Below are 6,369 nucleotides of genomic sequence, written 5' to 3' on the forward strand. Positions count from 1 at the left end.
TATACCCAGTGGTGGGTTTGCCAGATCATGTGGTAATTCTCTTTTTACATTTTGAGGAACTTCCATACTGTTTTCCACAGTGACTGCACTGTTTTATATTCCTACCAATAGTTCACAGGGTTCCAGTTTTTCCACATCCTCAATACTTGTTTTCTGTTTTCTTTTTTGTTTGTTTGCTTGTTTTGCCATACTAATGGGTGTGAGATGCTATCTAACTGTTTTTTTAAAATTTGCATTTCTTTAATGATTAGTGATGTTGAACACCTTCTCACATGCCATTGGCCATGTGTATATCTTCTTTGGAGAAATTTCAAGTCCTTTGCCCTTTTTAAAAATTTGCTGCTGTTGTTGTTGTTGCTTGTGTTTGTGTAGTCTAGATATTAACAACTTATGAGATATATGATTTGTAAGTATTTTCTTCCATCACATAGGTTGCCTTTTCACTCTCTGATTGTTTCCTTTGATGCACAGGAGATTTTAAGTTTAATGTAGTCCCATTTGTCTATTTTTGCTTTTGTTACCTATGCTTTTGGTGTCATAGCCAAAAAGTTACTACCAAATCTAATGTTTTGAAGCTTTCCCCCTAAGTTTTCCTCTAGAAGTTTTACAGTGTTATCCATTTTTAGTTTTTGTATATGGTGTAGGGTAAGGGTCCAACTTCATTCTTTTGCATGTAGATATACAGTTTTCCCAACACCAAGGGAATTGGCATTTTTGAGAAGGAAGGGGCAGGTTAGTGTGTCTGGAGCTTGGTGAACAAAGAGAATAATAGAAGATAAGATTGGATCATGAAAGGGTATGCTAAGATTCTAGATTTCTTTCTCAATGCATCGGGAAGCCACTGGAGAGTGACATGGACAGATTTATACTTTTAAATGATCATTGTGTTCCTCAAAAAGTTAAACATAAAATTACCACGTGACCTGGCAGTTTTACTCCTATATATTCTAAGTAACTAAAAACACATTTTTCACACAAATTCTTGTACACTAATGTTCATAGCAAGATTATTCATAATAGCCAAATAGTGGAAACAACCCAAACTCCCTCCATGGATAAATAGATATACCACATTTATCTACATAATGGAATATTATCAGTCATAAAATGGAATATATATATACTGTTATATGCTATGACAAAGATGAACCTTGAAAACAGTATACTAAGTGGAAGAAGTCAGACACAAAAGACCACATAATATATAATTCTATTTATGTCAAACATCTAGAATAAGCACATCTATTAAAGACAGAAAATAGGTAAGTGGTTTCGAGGGGAAGGAGGGGCAAATAGGACTAATTGCTAAGAGGTAGGGATGATGGAAATGTTCTGGAATTAGACAGTGGTAATGATTGCACAGCGTTGTGAATGTACTAAAAAACACGGAAGTGTATACTTTTTAATTTTTTATGTTTTGAGACAGGGTCTCACTCTGTCACCCAGGCTGGAGTGTAGTGGTACAATCACAGCTCACTGCAGTTTTGACCCACTCCCACCCCCAACCCTGCTAGCCCCAGGCTTTAGTGATTCTCCCACCTCAGCCTCCCAAGTAGCTGGGATCATATGCATACACCATCGTGCCCTGCTAATTTTTAAATTGTTTTGTAGAGACAGGGTCTCCCTATGTTGCCCACGCTGGTCTTGAACTCCTGGCTTCAAGCGATCCTCCTGCTTCAGACTCCCAAAGTTCTGGGATTACAGGTGTGAGCCACCATGCCTGCCCAGTGTACACTTTTAAATGGTAAATTTTATGTGAAGTGTATCTCAGTTCAAAAATATCCTGTTTTAAACTCAGCCCAGCATGGTGGCTCATGTCGAGATCATTCTGATTCCAAATCCCAAGTTTAACTTCTGTGCTATATAGTTTCTAGCTAAGGGTTCCCTCTTCTGTCAGCTCTCTTCAGATATATACCATATTCTCCAAGGACATTTCTCTTTTGAGTCTTCAAACACCAGAGCTTACATGATGAACTGTTTAAAATGTTTTAAAAATTTAAAAAATGAAAAACATCAGAACTGCTGCTTGGATGAAATTTTGACATATTTGGAAAATTTTTTCTATGTCAGCAATGAGGATGAAGATATACTATTTAAAGATGAGATGAATTAAGAACAGTAAAATGTTTTGGCACCATAATTTGTGATTCTTCTTAGGAAAAGGTCATTCTTGCAGCCCCATGGCAAGGAAACAGTTTCAGTTTTACAGAAATATTACATACTATAACTTTTTTTGTTGGACTAAAGGGAATTTTGTTCTTCTGGTTTATGTGAGGACTCTGGATCTGAATGTTAAAAAGTACTCTGGGTGGAGTACTCAAGTGAATTTTATTTATTAAATGCTGTTTTAAAATCCATTCCCTTAGTGGTGGAAAAATATTGTTATGGGCTGAGGACAGAGATCATCTATAAAAATGGGATATGTGAAATGGTCATGGGTTAGGCATCCAAATGCTACAGTATAGGAGAAAAACAAAATGTTTTTCAAGTTTTTCTTTTCCTGCAAAGAAACTGAAGTTTGGAATAAAATTAGGAAGAAAACAGTCTAATAGCTTACCCTTGTGGTTTTTCCCAGTATCCAGGCTGTAGAAAACAAAAGACAGTTAAAAGGAGGCCTTGTGAGCCCCCTCATGTAGGGGTCAAATGTATTCAAGCACAGCCTGTTAACCTTGGCATCATTCCTTCATCTCCCCAGACTTCCAGCTTTCAAAATGTTATTGCCTACTGGCCCCAAAGGCAAACAACTTGCCATGTATAATATGCCCTATATTCATGCCTTGCAGTCCATGCGTATGAGGAAACCAATCCATCAACAGATATCCTTAGTGACAGAGTAGGAAACTACTGCACAAAGAAAATCCTGGGAATCAAATATAATACCCAGAGGCAGTCATGGCTGAATTCGCTCAGTCATATATAACTTTTTTTCACTTATTTTTAATCAATTGGAATTTTGCCTGAATTACATATGTATAGGTGTATATGTATATATATATATATATATTTACATATATATTTTAGAAAGCAGTGTGTAATCATCTATATTGAAACTAATTTGTTAATCTTGTACAAGGCTGGCACATTCTCCCAAAGGGATTCTCTGCCAATGTGAAAATTAACTCTGTAGCTCTGAACCTCCTTCCCATGGATTCAAAGTAATGTATGAGAAAAATTTTTGGCCAATCACAAATGCTATACAAACTAAAAAATACTGTTGTGCCCTGGGCATGGTGGCTTACACCTGTAATCCTAGCACTTTGAGAGACTGAGGTGGGAGCATCCCTTGAAGCCAGGAGTTTGAGAACAGTCTGGGCAACATAGGGAGACCCTGTCTCTACAAAAATATATATATTTTTAAACTAGCCAGGCATGGAGGCTCTTACCTGTAGTCCCAGCTACTTGGGAGACTGAGGTGGAAGGCTCGCTTGAGCCCAGGAGGTCGAGGCTGCAGTAAGCTGTGATTACACCACTGCACTCCAGCCTGGGTGATAGAGTGAGACCCTGTCTTAAACAAATAAATAAATAAGTAGCTATTGTCATCAACCCAATCTTAGGAATCCAGTATCAGCTTGATAGTCACTTTTCAGGTCAACAATACCATCAAGAAAAGTGTTGACACTCAGCTAATAAAATGGTATAATGTTACCCTAGGATGTTATTATGTCTGCCTTCTATTATCCCAAGACGCAGGAGAACATTCATTTTTAAACTTCTCAAATGTGGAAAACAGACCCATTGGCTAAGATGATTTCCAATTTGAAATAGTTTCCAGCATTGTATGAGCCACTCCCTGTACACCAAAGAGACATTCCCTTTACTCAATTTTATATCCCACTCATGAAACATTTTCATGTCTTGGACCTACCAACTCTAACTGGATACCACTGGCAGGAAGTGAGAAGGGTATGAGCCCTGGGCTAGGCATAGCAGGGTGGGGAGACTGGCTTTTAGCTCTGGCTCTGGTTTTTACTGGAGTGATAACCTCTAAATTCTTTTCAAGTAACAGTTCTACAAATAATAGCCCTTTCTCCTTCCCCGTTTCTTTCTATAGACTATTTCTTCGGTCATCCAGAGGTCAATGTAGGAGCCATTTATGAGTCCTTCAGTCTTTTATTCCCCCTATTCAATCAGCCATCAAGTGCCTTAGTCTTTCCTGAGAACATCTCTCAGATCAGGTCTTTCTGTCATGACCCTGGTTCTCTGTTATTTCTTGTGGTCCAACAGGCTGAAGCTAAATACGTGGAATAGAAGACTCCTCAAAACCTGCCCTTTACCTCAGCCTCTAGTTGTATCTTCTGCTGCTTTTTTCCCACTGTGACCTTCTGCCCCAACCGCACATACTCTCTCTCTCCTGTTTATGTTCTGTATTAGTTTCCTATTACCATTGTAACAAATTGCCAAACACTAGTGCCATACGCAATACAAATTTATTATCTTACAGTTGGATCAGTCAGAAGTCTGACAAGTCTCAATAAATGAAAATCAAGGTGTCAACAGGTCTGTATTTCTTCTGGAGGCTCTACAGGAGAAACCATTTCTTTTCCTTTTCCAGGTTCTAGAGGCCACCCCCTTTCCTTGGTTCATGGCTGCCTTCCTTCAAAGCCAGAAACATTGGGCCAAGCCCTTCTGTCTCTCCCTCTTCCACTTTAAAGGACCCTGTGGCCCAGCCTGGCCAACATGGTGAGACCTCGTCTCTACTAAAAATACAAAAATTAACTGGGCGTGTGGATGCCTGTAATCCCCAGCTACTCAGGAGGCTGAGGCAGGAGAATTGCTTGAACCTGGGAGGCGGAGGTTGCAGTGAGCCAAGATTGTGCCCCTGCACTCCAGACTGGGCAACAGAGTAAGACTCCATCTCAAAAGAAAAGAAAATGAAAAAGGACCCTTGTGATTACCTTGAGCTCAGTTAGATAGTCTTGCTACTTCAGCTGATTAGCATCCTTAATTGCATCTACAACCTTAATTCTCCTTTGCCTTGTAACCTGCTACCTTCACAGTTTCGGTTCTGGGGATTAGGAGGTAGACATTTTTGGGGGAGCATTATTTTGCCTCTCTCATCCTCTGCCTCCCAAATTGTCAAGAGATGCTTTTTATTTCCTCTTTTTTTATTTTACAATTAATCGTAGTAACAATCAACTGAATATCATTACCACGATTATGAGTATGTTTCAATTAAATAAGTTTGACTGTAAATGATATATCCAGAGGTCTGGATTTATATTTTTAGGAAAAAACTCCACAGTACTGAATGGCTTTATCTAAAATTAACTTGCATTTTAAATCATCTTGGTAACCGCTCTGGGGATCCTAAGAAAACACAAAGCATTTTAACATCTTATTGGCTTAAATTAACTAAGTATAATATTGATAATACATACCTATCAATTATATTTCATAGTTGAACCTTGAGAGAAATAAGCTTCAAATAAGTATTTTGAAAGGTTAATGCTAGGGTCTAATGTTACAATGTATCTGAAATATTTCTGTGTTAATCTTACAATTTTAGAAAATCTCTAGTATGTTTTAGCTTAAAATGTTCTTGTTGTTATCACTTTTTTAAGCTCACAGAAGGGAGGCAGGCACTGATGGAAAAAGGTAAGTTACTTATCCTCTTGGTCTGAAAAACATTGCAAACAGTAATCATACTTTTAGAGCATCAAATATGGGGCTGGGGCCTGGGCTGTGATACAACTAACTTTGTCTTTTCTAATAACATGACCTTAACAGAACAGACAATAGAGACAGAGGGAAAAGCAGCAGCCAAAAGTTCTTGTAAAGGTTCTAGAGGGTGAACCATGCTTTTTGTTTTCTCACCTATGTCATGCTGATATTAAGCAATCAGATTATATAGTAATTTTGTCCCTTCCTCAGGGAAGCCTTCTCTGGTCACCCCCTAGATCAGTAGAGGTCACAAAGATATACTATTATGGAATGGTATGTTTCTCCTTCACAGCACTTATAACCCCCATTACAGGTTATTTTTGTAATTGTTTAATGTGCCCTCCACCTGATTAACACGCTTACCATTGCATCCTTAGCTTCTACCACAGTGATTGGCTCCTATTAGACAATTAAAATATTTGTTGAATTGAATTGAATAAAGCTTTGGGGGGCACAGAGCAGCTGCTATGGTTTTGTTTGTTTTTGTTGTTGTTTTTGACACGGAGTCTCCCTCTGTTGGCCAGGATGGAGTGCGGTGGCGCCATCTCTTGGCTCACTGCAACTTCTGCCTCCCGGGTTCAAGCGATTCTCCTGCCTCAGCCTCCTGAGTAGCTGGGACTACAGGCACACACAACTACACCCAGCTAATTTTTGTATTTTTATTGAAGACATAGTTTCACCATGTTAGTCAGGTTGATCTCATACTCC

This window comes from Colobus angolensis, unplaced genomic scaffold (genome assembly GCF_000951035.1).
Source record: "Colobus angolensis palliatus isolate OR3802 unplaced genomic scaffold, Cang.pa_1.0 Scaffold59, whole genome shotgun sequence".
In the NCBI taxonomy this organism is placed as follows: Eukaryota; Metazoa; Chordata; class Mammalia; order Primates; family Cercopithecidae; genus Colobus; species Colobus angolensis.